At 32.2% G+C, this 17,501-nt stretch overlaps 1 protein-coding gene across 2 annotated transcripts in view; it reads right to left on the reverse strand.

Moving 5' to 3' along the window:
* Positions 1-17,501, reverse strand: part of LOC127853079 (adhesion G protein-coupled receptor L2-like) — a 93,999-nt gene that overhangs the window by 60,971 nt on the left and 15,527 nt on the right. The gene's annotated exons all lie outside the window — the stretch shown is intronic.

A 17,501-nucleotide genomic window follows, 5' to 3' on the forward strand; every position in this document is an offset into this window, starting at 1 on the left:
CTAATACAATGACATTTGACGCGTTTTACCATAACAAAACTGATACATGTATGTGACTTTGATGTGACACATTTTGGACGACCTTCTTTTAAACCAGTTCTGAGTTGGTCACTATACTATAACCGCAAAAAGTGAATTTGTAGTGGATAGAAAGATTAGTGCAATTGCAATACACGATATGATTTCAGTAGAAGTGATCAATATAATTTTTATACATGTATGTTTTTTCTCTTTTATACCTATGTGAATACATATTATTTATGACTGTTGTATTGAGGGAATAAAGTATTGGTTAACTTAGAAAGATTATTTCGTTTGTTCCCAACATTGCCTTCTAATCGTTAGTAATGTTAATATGTCAAATGCAAAACGAATTAAATCCGACCCAAATCTTTGTTTTATTATGTATGTAAGTGCTGAATTCAATTGAAAATTTATGCAGAGACATCGTAGGAAGAAATGACGTAACACAGATAATGGTTTATTTTCATAACAAAGTGAGAAACTAGCATCATGACATATACGGAATAAAACGTGTAAGTAAGTAGCACTTATAGCAATTATATGTCAGACGTGTCTATGTAGACTTTATAAATAAAACAAAAACACTACAAACATCAGCTGTACATGTTTTGTTATGTTCGTGTTTTTTATTTGCTGTTTTAGTCCGGCTCTGTTGAAGGATTCTTTCTTGCATATTCTACATTTAAAGTCATGTGGTCCATGAATGGGGCATGATATCTCAATCCTCCCCTGATGTAAAATTCCTGATTACACATACTGCAACGAAAGATGCATCATCTGAAAAGACAGTAAAAGAATGGTTAAAAAAAGTTCATAGCAGAATAAGGTCGACACGTCATAAATTACATGGAATTAATTATAATATTACTGAAAGATAAACGTTCTATTATCTCGTACATTAGCCACCACACAACCCATCTTCTTGAAAATAGGTGAATTGATTCAATTGGTCGGCAGGTTTTTCGAACAGCATTATTATTATTCTACAGTAAGTAACGTGATTAAGAAAACACTTATATTGCACCACGTAACATGCTATAAAACTATAATATTGAAGTACACATATACACTTTATTTAAGATGGGTAGGTATATCATGTCAAGCTCTTTTACATATGAAAGAGCTGTTTGTCATTTGGAAGTCAGGTCCCAAAAGGAAGTCAGTTCCAAATAAAAGGGTTAAACCAATAATGTTTGCCAATAAATTAATTATCAGTGATAAAACGGCGTCGGTAAAATGAAATAATCATGATTTTATTTATATTTTACTGTTCACGTGTGTCAATACTGTGTATTATAAGAGAAAATGATATTTGTACATCCAATTTCTCGAACGTCCCGTAAGTAGACAACAGATTTGTGGACGGTTTTCCTTCCATAATTTTTTTATCCCGACGTCTACGATCTTGAAACAAAAAACCGAGGGAAGCACACACACCGGAGAGCCGAAACGGCGTATTCATTTAAAATAATTATAAATACAAAAGGGCTTACCGGGTGAAAATATCCTCCCTTCCTTTAAGAAAATCCAACAAACGACGCCATCTTTGAAGTTTTGCAACAACTTTCTCACTTAAACGCGGTAAGCTCCCGTATACGCGTGCCCCCCTGAATATTAACTATGCAATTACTTTTTCGCTACAAAATAAAATAATAGACTCAACATCTTGCTACATTAATAACGATATAAAACGAATGTATCAACCTTGTCCAATAAGGCACGCCATAATTGCGCTGCCCTATTGTTATCCACGACATCGACGAAAGACTGCAAACATATAATTATACTTTACAAGAAACTAGAAATAATCAGAATAATTAACATGGTCAGTCTTCATTGCCATATTCATATATACATCATCACACTCATTTTTCTTTGTGTGTGCTACGAAAGGTTAATGTGTGTAGTTGTAATTGATAACCTGAATTTATATAGTTTTACCTTTATAATGAATACCTATGTTTACCATTTCTCTGATAGCAACTACTTACTACTTACTCGGTCGCGATGTTAATACTTAAAGTGACAATCATATGTTGACATAGATATAACGTATTTCTATTACAAAAATGTACCTCTCGGGTCGCAAAAAACACCAACGTCATTTTCGTGATGGCAATTTTGATAAATTTCCCAACCTTCATGGGTACAAATTTCAATAGAAAGTTCAGCCCCGGAACACTTTAGATTGTCCTTCCAAATCTTTCCAATGTCTTTCTTAAAATCGAAGCCGCTAAAAAAATGCTGGGGTTGAAACTGAAAAGGAAAGAAACAGCATGAATACACGTATCGTGTACAAGGGTGCATGCGTGCACAAGTGTGTGTGTATTTGTGTGGTGGCGTGTGTGCGTGTGTGTGTGTTTGCGCGCGCGTATTGGTGTGTGTGTGTATATGTGTGTCGTTAGATACATTACATTTCGAATTTACCATGACATTACTTATAACATGAGAACTGTTATCATGATACGAACAGCATACATTATTATAAGTCTTTTATATTCATGAAAGTGAAAAATTAACATATGCAATCCCAATATTTGGAACTTATCATTTGTATACATCTGTAATATTTGTGTGCTTTGTATAATAACACGTTTAATCAAGTACTCTGTCAGTGAAAAAAGGTTCTTGCGTTCGTCGTATGGGTGATCAAAAATTAACGAAAACGAGATACGCTAAGATAAACTGACGGATATTCATGATTAAAATTATAACAAACTAACAAAAAAACAAGAACAAAATTTAAGAATATCTGTCTAGAAATATGCTTTAATTACTTGTCAGGTATCAAAACAATAAGCACAAGGTTTAAGTTTATCGATCTAAAAATGTGCTTTTATTAATTATCAGGTAATCACGGCAAAAAACAATCGTAATCAATACACGTACCGAAAAGTTGAGTATGCTTGTACATCCGTCATATTGTCATTCTAAATCATATTCACTGTACATTGAGTAGAAAAGAACGTATGTTTCAATTTTTCGATCTAGATTGTACGATAAACGAAATGTATCTTAGTTCAACACATAGACGCTTTTACATATTGTCAAGCTAAATATACGGGGAAAAAACAAAAACACGGAATATGATTAGACCTAGTAAACGGATACTCTCAAAGGAATAAAGGATAAATAACGGTACATGCATGCGCGTAGGTAACTGTATTTCTGCCACATTGTCGATCTAAAAATCCGAAAACAAAATATATGTAGATCAATAGCCGGAATAAAAGGATAACTAACGGTTCATATATATGTGTTGGTAACTATTGCTTCGGGAAAATGTGTAAAACAAATGGTATGTCCGCCACATTGTCTATCTAAATATCTGGAAACGAAATATGTATTGATCAACAGACGTTAGCTCACGCTTCCAAAGGAAGCGTATGAAACAAATATGTGCTTAAGAAAACGTGTAAGGATTAATATTACTAATAGATACGAAAAGGAATATATCTAGATTTAGAGACGGTTCTCATAACAAAATAAAAATAAAATCAACGAAACAATTATATGCGTACGTCAACATATACACGTCCATTTAGATGCGAGAAATATATATATATATATATATATATATATATATATATATATATATATATATCTAGATTAACATAGAAACTAACGAGAAAAAATGAGCTTAAGAAGCAAGTACATGTATGTTCATGAAAAACTGATGACATAGATATACATGCTAGAAAAACTATCTTTAAGAAGAAAAGTGTACATGAATAAGTTCGTATGTCTGTCGCCTAATTTATTCTTGTGTCAAATTAAACCACATTCATAATTTGGTATGAGTTCTGATTGAGAAGTTACGTTCGTTTTTGTATCATTTATATCATGTATGAATAAAAGGGGAAAATATACATTTTTCGTATTTAAAAAAAAAATTACAAGAAAAAGGAACTGTCATTGTATAGAAAAATTGACAAAAGGACTACCAATATTTACATGCAATACTAGTAGTTTTTTTTTTTAAAGCAAAACAAGTTTTGTTAGTCTGTCGTTTACTTTACGTTTATGTCAAACACATATATTTATAAAGGTATTAGTAGCATGTATGTGTTAATAGACTGCTTTTGTTAACAAGCAGAATGTACATAATATATTAGTGTGTTTGTCGTTTACTTTATGCTCATGTTAGTTATACATTCATAAAAAGGTATTAGTCAAAATTGAAACGTGTCCTTCGTTTTTCATAAACAATTATGCACGAAAAAAGGAAAAACCAAACAAAAAAACAAAAGTCTTTTTGTTTGGTAAAGAAAGAGAAGAACAATGACAAGAAAAAAACAAGACGTGTTTGGTTAAATGGCATTGTTTAGAAATTGACATAAGAACTTGTTTACATGAACAGAAACATAATTTCGGTGATCTATACAGTGATTAAACGCTGCACTGCAAATGCAGTGTGTGTGTGGGTGTGCGTGTGTGTGCGTGTGTGATTGCGTGTGTGTCGAAGAAAATGGCAGTTCCTTATTTGATTTGAATGAGGAGTAAGGAACCAGTTACTCATTCCTTTTTCAATCCGAATAATGAACTAGGTTATCATTAAATGAAACTTAGTAGGGATGTACTGCAATTAATGCTTTGTTTATACCCAACCTACATTAACAATGATTTTCTTTGATTTATTGGTCTCTTTGGTTCATTTTAATATTTTGTTTAGTATGAAAATGCCAGTTCCTTATTTCTTATTCGCACTGAATAAGGAACTGTGTTATTATTAAATAATACTAGGTAAAATATATTGCAATAAATATTTTTAACTTCGAGCCTACATAAACCATGATTTTCAGCGACATTAACTATTATTTGGTTAATTTCAATTTATGTTTGAGTAAGGCAATACCATTTTCTTATTATCGTCTTTATAATACTTGTTTTCAGCGTGAAACGTCACATAAATTATAACAAAACATGTGAAAAAATACGTCCATATAACATAATCATGCTTAATTAACCCACACATCATCTAAAATATAACATATCCGAAAGTGATTGTCCGAAATACAGGCTTCCGAATAAGGAACTAACTTAACGCCAAATTCCTTATTCAAAGGCCATAATATCGGATACTTAAATTTGGATCATTCGAGAATAGCCCAGCTTTGTATATGTTACTTTTTGGCGATGTTAAGTGTAAGATTTGTTATTTATATCTCTGGTACAGTTCTTGAAGTCTTATCTGACCCTGAACTTTGGTCAAGATGATATGATAGCTGAAAACTAAACATCTTTTTAGATATCATGTTCCGTTTTCATACGAAAACTGTAACGAAGGGATATGATTAAGAATGCAAAATGATTTTAACACGTCTCCACAAAAGAAAGACTGCACCGAAAGCAGCGGTCCAAGTGCCTCTAGACGACTGAAAAGTTTCATCGAAATGCCTCAATATTTTATTTTGAAATTAAAACGGAAAAGCGCGCATCCTAGCTGTAAAAGTGTGTTTTCGTCTTATATATGTTTAGTGCGAATACGCGTTTTTTTGCTCATGCAGACCAACGGTACATTCGGCGACTTTCAACCTCGGCAAATGACGAATGCAAATGTTCCGGACGGCATTTACATCAGTGCGACGTCACTGATTTCACATAAAAGTGAGACTGAACCGGAAGCAGCGGCCAAGGTGCCTCTATAAGACTGGGAATTTTCATCGAAGTGAATCTGTATTTCGTTGTTGCTGTTGTTGTTGTTGTTTTTTTAATAAAAAAAACAAAACTTACATAGCTGTAATTGGGTGGTTTTATTTCAATAGATTTTCTATCTTCGAAAGCGCGTTTTCTCGCTCTAGTATGCGTACGTTACAACCGGCGACCTTCAACATTGGCGCACGATTGAAAGTCGTAGGAACCGACAAAATTGCACTGTTCTCGGTAGTTATAAGTGATATTTTAATATATTGCAGCTTGTTTCGCTTTTATTATTCAGCATCGAAAACGGCACTTTGTTATCATTATAAAATAATACTAATACATATTTGTTATTCCAAATCTACATTAACAGTGATTTTCGTTGATTTATGCATCTCTTTATTCATATTAAGGGGTGTTGCGGCAGTTTATTTAATCGAGGATATATTTATAGCAACACCGATGATGATATTATCATAACTCAATATTTTTGTTATCAGTATCATCAGAAATCACCGTGTTGGTTCATAATACAATTGTCAGTAGTTAGATCCCAGGTGGAGTTAACTTTTTTTTTCTTTCTTTAATTTTGTTCTTGTTTTATACTAGAGCTATTTAGTCCTGTTGTTTACATTTATCAATTTAAAGCATTTAATCACAAACTTCAAAACATGCCGAAAACTTTGAACAAGTACATGTAAATTATTAATGATTAAGGTCGAGTTTGATACTGTATGGTCTTATGTTTGTGATTAAATATTGTTTTTTATTAATGTCTTTCGGTAAGCTGGTGTGATCCCAGTTAAGATTGTTAACAATTTCTAAAGTTTATGCATATTTCTAACTATCTTTGTACCGGTACTTGGGGTTTGCCTAATTGCTGTATTTTATTAAATTTTACGTAGAAAGTAGGGATTGTTAAAACAAAAAATCTCTGTTAAAATTGCGGTGACCCCATTTTTGTATTTGTGTTTTATGATGACAATACGGAGATGAAATTTTTTGAGCAGTTTCGCAGAATTCTATTAGACAGAACAATTTCAAATTCCATTTATGTGGTTACAATTGTAAAAAATGACGTTTTCGGTGACATAAACATTATAAAAAATAAATTTCTTAAAGTTGAACTTGTGTACTCCATTTTATTGGTAGTGTGTGGTTTAATTAAATGGTATATGATGTATCTTAGCTTATATAATATCTATATGTTGCCAGTGTCATAGATTATTAATTATTTTTACGCAATTAGAGATTTTTTCGTTTTATTGCAAAAGTACATGTTAAATAATGGTGAATAAAATCAATACAAGGCCGGTGACCCAATGTTTTTATTTCATTGTTCATATAGTATTTGTATATATATATCTTAAATATAAATTTTGGACATTATATATTGGATGCAAAAAAATAACAGCAAAACTGCAGCAACACCCCTTAATATTTTTTTAAGTAAGAAAATGCCAGTTTCTTATTCGATTTGAATAAAGAATAAGGAACCAGTTCCTTATTCCCTATTCAAATCGAATAAGGAACTATGTTATAATTAAATACAACAAAGTAGAAATGCAATGAAATTAATGTTTGTATACCCTTCCTACATTAAAAATCATTTTCGTTGATGTATTCGTCTCATTGGTTCATTTTGATTTATAATTTATAGAAAGTACATGACAGTTCCTTATTCGATTTGAATAAGAAATAAGGAACCAGTTGATGTTTAAGTAAGAAAATGACAGTTCCTTATTCGGCTTGAACTGGTTCCTTTTCCTTATTCAGCCGCAAAAAAGGAACTGGATTATAAATAAAAACAGACATGTTGAAATGTACAAGATTGCACTTTTATATTACATACATACACAACTAGAAATGGCACGGCAGAGGCCGACGCGTATCCCCACACCGCATGTTTGACCCAGGGGCGCCCCAGGGCTGGTAATTGGACCATGCATGGTTGAGATTGACCGTCTTGTCATAAAAAGATGTTCAGTATCAATTTGAAGTAAATCGGTGTTGAAATGAAAAAGTTAATGTAAAATAACCTAAAAACATGAGTGAAAATCTCTGACCCGGCCCCACCCCAACCCATATTACTTTTGACCCAGGGGTCAGATCAAAATTCCAAATAGTGTACTGTCGCAAATATGCTCATAGCTACCATGTGTGTAAGTTTCAAGGTTCTAGTGTTTATAGTGTTGGAGGAGATAGTGGAAAGGACGGATGGACGGTCGGACAGAGGGCGGAGATAACCACATCATAGATTTCGAAATCTAAACGCGGACCCTAAGTTCAAGATTAAGGACACAGTGGTCAAACCTTTTATGCGCATGGAAAGTTTTTGTCCAGATACACATGTGTACCAAATATGAAAGCAATATCTGAAGGGACAAAGACGTTATGAGCTTTTTTTGAATCGCGGTTGTAGATTTCGAAGCCCGAACGCGGACCCAAAGTTCAAAAATTTCATTCGCACAGAAATGTTTTGTTCAGATACGCATGCGTACCAAATATGAAAACAATATATGAAGGGACACAGAAGGTATGAGCCTTTTTGAATCGCGGTCGCAGATTTTGAAACCTGAATGCTGACTTCAAGGTCAAGGTCACAGGGGTCAACAATTTTATGCGCATGGAAAGGTGTTTTCCAGATATACATACATACCAAATATGAAAGCAATATTTGAAGGGACACAGTAGTTATGAGCCTTTTTCGAATCGCGATTGCAGATTTCGAAACCTGAACGCTGACCTCAGGTTCAAGGTCAAGGTCCCAGGGATAAAAATTGTATGCGCATGGAAAGGTGTTGTCCAGATACACATGCATTCCAAATATGAAAGCAATATCTGAAAGGACACAGTAGTTATGAGCATTTTTCGAATCGCGGTCGCAGGAAAATCTCTGACCCGGCCCCACCCCAACCCCCATCACTTTTAACCTAGGGGTCAGATCGAAATTCCAAATAGTGCACTGTCACACATATGTTTATAGCTACCATGTGTGTAAGTGTCAAGGTTCTAGTGCTAATAGTGTAGGAGGAGAAAGTGGCCAGGACGGACGGCGGAGATAACCACATAATCTCCACTTTTTCTCCGGAAAGCGTGGGGATAATAATCGTATATGCTTTAGGTTTTGTGGATATGAAGTTAGTATTCGAATAAAAAAATATCGGTTCGATTTAAACAAGAAATGCTATACAAGCGCAAGGGAGAAACATGAACATGTAACGTAATACATAAAGTAAATGTATTCGAGTTATTTTGATAAGATTAACTTAAGAATTGAATGCATTATTTTTATTTAAAACCCTATGTCAAATATGTTAAGCCTGTATAAGGAATAAGGAACAGTTCCTTATTCCTTATTCTAATAAGTATAGTGTAAGTATAAGTATAGTGCCCCAAACAGCATGCAATAATGCGTAGCCAACTTTTAACATTGAAGCATTTCAATTACTATTACAGAATATAGCTATATGCAGACTATACAATAGTCATCTGACATTATATCTCATTCTAATCTCCAAACTTAATGATTAACAGTGATATGTACAGTTCTAGACGTTATGTTGATAATATATTTTGATTCTGTAACCACTAATGTAAATCATTTTATTTTTGTTAATATTAATTAAAAAATCAATGTATCTTGAAATCATCGACTTTTGTATTCGAATTCATACTTACTGAAACCTTATGCTCTTCGCAAATTGAAACCATAGGTTCAAAAAGAAAACATGCAAAATAATGTTCACGAATTATGACCATTTACAATGTCAACCATTTCTCACCAAAAAAAAGTAAAAAATAACAAGTCAATACTTGTTGTTGTAAATAGATATAGAGCAAAACTGATCTTCCACTCAAACGAATCTAGCTGGGGTATAACGCGTTCGCAAACAAAAGAATGACGTGGAGAATCACATACACCGTTAAGCATAAAATAACTAAATTATAATTACATATTAATTAGGCTACAGACCTGGCACACAGCTAATTTCCTTCGACCAATGTCCACTTTTGCAGGCAAGTGCTGTCACCGGAACTCGGATGGTATCCAGCTTTACAGTTTCTATTGGTTATACTGATAGTCTCACCCTCATCATTGAACTGCTTTTCGATATAGACTAAATGGCCTTCAGGTTTAGCACATCAAGCTGATAAATCTACAGAAACGATATCGAATATAATATAAAAGTATAGAAATAGAAATACGAAGCAAATTTATTTAATTGATATCCCCGCAAATTAATTGTGTGGAAGGTGGACGGACGGACTGACGGACAACGCCAATTCTATATCCCGCTGCCTTTAGCGCAGGATAATAATGTCTTTAGAAGATTCTTCACCAATAAGTTTTTCATCCCAATATTTTCTACCTAACACGATTCTATACATGTTAAACTGCACAATGCACTTTATTTTTAATGACAAATAAATGTTCTGTTCATCGGGCATACAAACAGCCTTGCATGTTGATAGTATTGCACTGGTTTAGCAGGAAACCTTTCATCGCTATGCATAAAAAACGCTTACTTTCTTAGTACAACAGGTACAAAAAATATAAATGCCCGATTAAGTGACTTAGATTTATAATTGTATAATAGTGCACGTTACATAATTATTTTCCGTTTTCAAAGACATGTTAGTGGTTCTAGAATATTACACTGAAAGTTATTTAACCTGTAGCATGCACACACAAAACATGAACATAAAATACATAAAACCACAAGCGTTATTACATAAAACATAAAACAACGCAGACACAACAGCATCAAATATCAGACTTTGTTTTGAGAAAAGCAACAACAAATAGGATGAAGTTTGAACTTGTTGTTTGTTACGCAAAACGTGGTCTACTGTGGTCTTTTATGGTAAAATGGCAATGTTATATCATGTAAGTCAAAAGTGGTTCATGGTAAAACGACTTTCACTTTCTACTGGGTCATCAGGATGTGATAGATAGATACATTCATTTCAGTATAATTATACAACATGATAAATCATAGCTACATCCATGATAAAACAGTAAAACAATAAACATGCATGAGAAATGAAACCATGTCAATAACATCATACCAAGGATTACACAAAAAAAGGGAACTTAATCACTTATTTCCATTATGTTGCTTGGATATTGATGGTATTGACATAGAGAGGCATGAGATGAGTATCACAGATTTAAGGTATGAAAGACAATTATTTGCATAAAAGGTAGACATGTTAAAAATGTGGATCAATTAAAAACTAACTGTATAGATCTAAAAGGATGATTGCATATTAAGAAGATGAGTTTTAACTGACAACTTAAAATTAGATAAACTTGTAATATTCCTTAAAGAGGAAGGTAGTTTGTTCCACAGAGCACAAGCGTTATATATACAAGATTAAGCACCAAAACCGTTCACTTTGGGCAAAATATAGCACCTACTTTCACTTGACCTAGTCTTGTATGAATGAAGAGTGTCAAGGGAACAACGTTTTCACTCACATATTCTTGAGCTAAACCATTTTTTATTTTGTAAACATGACAAAGGGTAGTTTGTTCCACTCTCTTTTGAACTGGTAACCAATTAAAAACCTTAAAATGTTCATTACTTATATGTGACCTATGACCTAGATTGAGGACAAACCATATTAATTTATTTTGTGTGACCTGAAGTTTATCTTTCCAAAATTTAGTAATACTATGATGCCAAAAATAACATGCGTTATCGAAATGACATTATATTAGAGCCGTGACAAGAAGTTTCTTAGTGTGGAATGAGAGTAAATCACGTTTTCTATACAGGAATTTTTACCTTGAATTGGCCTTTTTAAAAACAGAACTAGCCATGGAATCAACAGACAGAGACTGATCAAGTGTAGCACCAAGATATTTGACTGAAGAAGTAAACTGAATATGAGTATCATTACAACTAACATTGACAGAAGTACATGACTTTAACCTAGGTTTAGAACCAAATAGAATTGTATCGGTTTTACCCAAATGAAGAGATAGTTTATAGTCAATTAACCAATGTCTGACTGACTGTAATGCATCTATCACTTCTTTTTCAATGAGAGACTGTTTTTACCAGCAACAAGAAAATGGAAAAATCATCAGCAAACAGAAGAACTTTAGTTTTAACCACTACCTGCATATAATTCAGAATATTAAGAACAGTAGTGGCCCCAAGATGGGTCCCTGTGGAACACCGAAAGTAACTTTACCAATAGAAGAGAAACAACCAGATACGTCAACAAAGTGTTGCCTGTCAGAAAGGCATGACTTAAACCATTGTAAAACATCAGGACTTAGATCCATGGTTTCTAATTTCATAAGAAGGACTGAATGGTCTTCTGTGTCAAAAGATTTTTGAAGATCCATTAAAATCATACTTACAAGGTGACCATTATCCATGAAACCTTATGAAGTCTGACAAATGAATAAGGCAGGTTTCTGTGGAAAAAACACCTCTAAAACCAGATTGAAATTTATATAATAAATCATTTTCTCTAAGATAATTACAAATGTTGCCATATATAACTCTTTCAAACACTTTTGAAATAATACTTAAAATAGACACAGGCCGGTAATTACCTACTTTAGTTTAATCATTCTTTTTAAAAAGAGGAACAACTCTAGCAGCCTTCAAATCAGCTGGCACAGTGCCTTGTATAAGTGACAAATTTACAAAACGTGTTAAAGAAAAAGTTTTTATAGTTGCACTTTCCCTTACAAAACGAGATGGAATACCATCTAAGCCATTAGCTTTATTTTCCCCTAGCTTATACAAATACTTTCAAATAATTTGTTCTGACATCAATGAAAAAGAATAACTACTAGGTGTAATGCCTTTTGATAAATAAAAATTAAATACAAACTGCTTGCCAAATCTGTTCAATGTTACAGGTAGTTTTGCAGTAAGATTAGATGCAACAGTACAATAAAACATACTATATATTTTTCAGCAACCTTGAATTTATCAAAATAGATTTCATCATTAATGTTCACACCTATGTTGCATGAAGTTGATGAATTGTCCTTTTTAGAATGTAGACCAAGTTCATTTAAGGATTTCCATAGGATTTAGAATCATTCTTATTATTTTCAATGATTCACTATAATAATAAATTATAGCCTTAAAAATACAATCCTAGGCTTTGTTTCTCAGTGATTTAAAGTTAAATTAGTAACGAAGGGAAACTAGTTAAATAATTGGTAAAGTTTGATTCACTATTGTAAAGTGGCACTTCTTAACATCCTTTTTTTGGTATAACCCAATCATTAAAGTATTAATTGCAAAGGACACTAGATATTTTAATATTAATAGAAATGAAATCAATAATTGTTTTATAATTAGAGGGGACTCAACAAGCAAGATTTAAATAATGACCAATATATTCCAAATCTGATGCGATCAGTGCTGAGCACATTTGCGAAACTGTAATAAGTAAACAATAATATACATTTGCAATCAATTGAAGTAAAAAATTTGACAGTATTATCTAGCGTTATAAAGATCAATGTATCCTTTACACGAGCTATTAAAACCAAATCGCAAAGGAGATTGAAACATTATTGAAGCCAAATACAGTTCCCTTTTTATATATTTACACAAAATGTCATCAGAATTGTTTCCAGAACATTTGCTCATTGTCACTGTAAAATGAGGCAACACAATACCATGTTTTCAGGGAACTGAAAAAAACTATTTGACATTTTCTCTTGTGAATCAGCTATCAGAAGATGACAGATAATAAAACACACCCAGCTTTCAGTAAACGATTTTTCCGATGTATGGTACACTCACTTGATTTAAGTGACATGACATTTGGTGGCTTGGTAAAATCAGGCATATTCGTTAGATCATCAATTTGTTTTATTTCTTATTATAATGTCTGATGTGAGACTATGGACAAGTTTTTTGAACATTTGATTGTGTGGTTTATCATGTGTATAATGTGTTCCGCACATGTTAATCTGGGGCCAAACTCCATGTTCATATTGCACTTTTTGTTTCAAGGAAGGAGATTTTCAACAAAGATCCAGTCCTTCCAGAAAGTGTCATTCCTGATTAGCCTCTGCAGATGCACGTGCATTAAGGTCGGTTTTCCCAGAATAGGGCTCATATGTTGATTTGAATTGTATATGTTGAAGCCAAAATGATGCAAAAATAAATAAATAAATAAAACAGCATGTTTGTTTGAAGGACTTTAGGCCCTTTAAAATTTCCAAAATTTGCCACAAACCTGAATGCCTCAGGTTTTTACATAATAAATTCCAGTTTTCAAATGCGCATATAAATACTTTATTATTAAATTTTCTATTTAATAAGATATTGTACTTAAAAAATGGCGCAAATTGACACATACATTTTAAGCTTACAGGTTTTAAGTTTTCACTTCTATGAATAAGTCAACAACTTCTTGAAGATTTTTTAAAAACACTTTATAACATCGTGATCTATGTTAACTTAAAATAAGACGTCGAAACAGAGAACAGTCAATCTGCTTTGCATTTCTTCCAAAATATAACGGAAAATAATAAGCGATGTTTGATAAATTCATTTAAGTGACTGATGTCATAACATTTGTACTTGCCTTTTTTCATTACTCATTCTATACAAATGATATTGATTTTCAAAGCATTTAAAGTTTTTTTGACAAAATGGTTTTAGAAACGTGCTATGTAAATGAATTGTAAAAAAACAACTTAAATGTTTTTTTCATTTTCCTACGCCATTGTGTGAATTGTATGGTCCATTTGTTGCAAATGAAACCACAAAGTTTGAATTGAAGAAATCACTTTTCTTGAGGATCATTTCTTTGTTAAATCATAAAACAAAACTTGTTTTATACAAAGATGTTGTAATTCACATAACCACACTAAAATTATGCTGTAAAGTATCATAGTTTTGCATAAATTTAAATTGATAAAAAAATATGATAATATGATTTATACATACCAGTGAATTCAACATGGAAACAAACGAAAATTAACTTCAGAAACATTAAAGGTATTGTAACAAAAGAAGGCAAACCAAACAACCAAAACACAGTATTACTTGTGTATTAATTATTTGTGATAGAAAATTCCCTATATTTTATAACTAAAATTTTAGTTCTATAAATATAAGTTACAATACATGACTTAAAATGACAAACAGAGTGAAGGGTTGATATATAAATTCCATGAACATACATTTTTGTCAAATATTGTGTTAGAATATTGAGATAAACAATAAACTTTAAACTTCGTAACATTATTTGATATTTTAAAAGCAAATTCTTTTAATTGATATCCCCCATGTTATTCCAGGGAGTTTGCTAAGTTTTTTGTATTTATTTCCTGAGCAAAGACGGTGACTCAAAATTGATTCAATTATCTGCTAATCAGTGGCCAGGGCACTGTCTTCTCCCCAAAAAAATTGATTGACCTTACCATGAACAAAGGCATTCTATCACAACTCAAGTGACAAATCATAATTAAAGCAAATCACTTCCAAGACATTTGGTAATCCCAAATTGAGATTCCAGATAAAATAATGCATTTTAATGCCTTGTGCGGCAATTATTAGACATTTAAAAAAAGCCCCCATTATCCTTGCATAGAGACAAAGGACACTTGAAACAATGAAATTAGAAATGTGACCTTTATTACAATAATAGGGAACTATGCAAAAAAATGTTCAAAGGATTTAAGGGCCCAGTGTAAATTTTAACTTGGCTGTCCGTTTTAATAAGTTTAAAAATTACGCGAACATTATGATATTTGTCTATGCAAGGATAGTGGGGGCTTTTTTAAATGTCTAATAATTGCCGCACAAGTCAAACACACATATATCAAATATGATAATTTTAAAATCTCATCTTTACAAACTATGCAGTATAATTGAAAGTACAATATTGAACAATAAGGCTGGAGGTTTTTTATTGAAATTATGAAACAAATATACGGGTAAGCATTTATTAATCATATTTAAAAATAACATAAGATCATCAATTACATTTAAGACAAAGTTATTTTGCCAATTTTAAATTATAACAATTGAAAATTATTTTACAATTACACGGACTGAATTGTTAAAAGTTAATTCATCAACAAACAAACTACATCACAATTGAAAAAACAATCCTTGTTGAAAAGTTCAAACATGATCAATGCCATCACATTTAACACCGGAATATATAAAATGCCGCATGGTTCATAGACAGCTTATTATGTTTACATTCACTATTAAACTAAGTTTCCCCTGCAATAATTTAACAAGAAGAGGTTTTATAATATTGGAAGTCCCTATGCAATTCATCAATGGCAGACGTTTGCTAACACTTTGGATTATCATAGAGGCGAGATTATCATATCCATACCCATATCCCATTACAGCGCCGATGATCAATGGATTAAGTTTAATCTTGTTTATGTTTCTGATGCCACATTACACTGTTATGATAAATTATGTTGGGCTGGGCAGGTTCATCAATGGCTTTGCTTAAGTTCTAATGTGCCAACAAACACATATTAGCCTCAATATTAACAATTAATCCAAATGTTCAAGAAATAACAGAAGCAAAAAAGACATGTTTTAAAAAACATACCCCAACCTTCAAAAGATGATTGCATCAAAAATCATTCATTTGGACATTTATTAATGTAAAAAGAACTTTTGTAGTCATCATTCTCCAAGTATTCTTGTTCCGTAGGGATTTGTGAGAATATAGTAACTTATTATTTGTCAATATTTTGACATGCAAAACTATAAAAACGTATTTAGTATAAAATGTAAAGAACGCAATACATTCAGCTATAAAAAAAATTAACTAGTGTACCAATATATTGTATCATTAATTAATAAACAAAACAACAATGAAAAATAGTTTATAGTTGAATAAAAGGAAAAAGGAATAAAAAGGAAAGAAAAAACACAATATTAATACCATAAATGATGCAACAAAATATGTCTTGTAATGCTCTTAACTCTTCACTGTACAATGGTTCATGCTGGTTGCAAGGTGGTGGGGAAATCATGCTTCCCTAGCAACGGGAACTTACCATGATAACAGAAATATGCAATCTCCAGATATTTGTTGGTGGATGGCATTTGAGGCGTTTACATCACATGATCGTTTATGATCGCACCTAGAAAATTCCAAACATTGTTGTGAAAGTAGTTATATTAATATTGGCTTTAAAAGACTTGAAAGAATGCAATTACTTTTGACACAAACATTAATTAATCTGTAAGACACCACATTTATACTTACAAAGCAAATAATTACTTAACATATACCATATTAATTCGAATGGGTATTGTTTGAAAGGTCACTATTTCAAACAAATCGGGATTAAGCCAATGTGATGGACAAGGAGTTGATAATTATAAATGCTATATGGAATTCAAGCCGTTTTGTTCCTTATTCAGTTTCAGTAGTCAAGGGTTCTTGTTCAAAAGCAAGAGTACACTTAGTTTAAAGGCGGTTTTTAACTTATGTTGTGTCTTAAAATTATATAATTAACATTACTGCAAAAAGACTGGCCCTTTAAAATTACTTTTGAACATTATATTGTTAAGACTCAGTATTGAAACATTTTAACTTTTGTAACACTTTTTCTGTTTAGTCATCATTGTCCTAGTAACTAGAGATGCATGGTCACTGGCGAAATAAATTGTGGACAACTATGACGTACATTCGACCATACCTGGCGGTCAGAATAGTGTTAATTATACATGAACTGCTTATATAAACAGCTTATATAAACAGGTTAAATAAGCCTAAATAGTAAGAAATAATTTAACGACCAGAAAGTGATGGACATTGTTATAACCCGTTTATAGTTATATTTTTATGGTTATGAG

Source organism: Dreissena polymorpha, chromosome 12 (genome assembly GCF_020536995.1).
Source record: "Dreissena polymorpha isolate Duluth1 chromosome 12, UMN_Dpol_1.0, whole genome shotgun sequence".
NCBI classification, from domain to species: Eukaryota; Metazoa; Mollusca; class Bivalvia; order Myida; family Dreissenidae; genus Dreissena; species Dreissena polymorpha.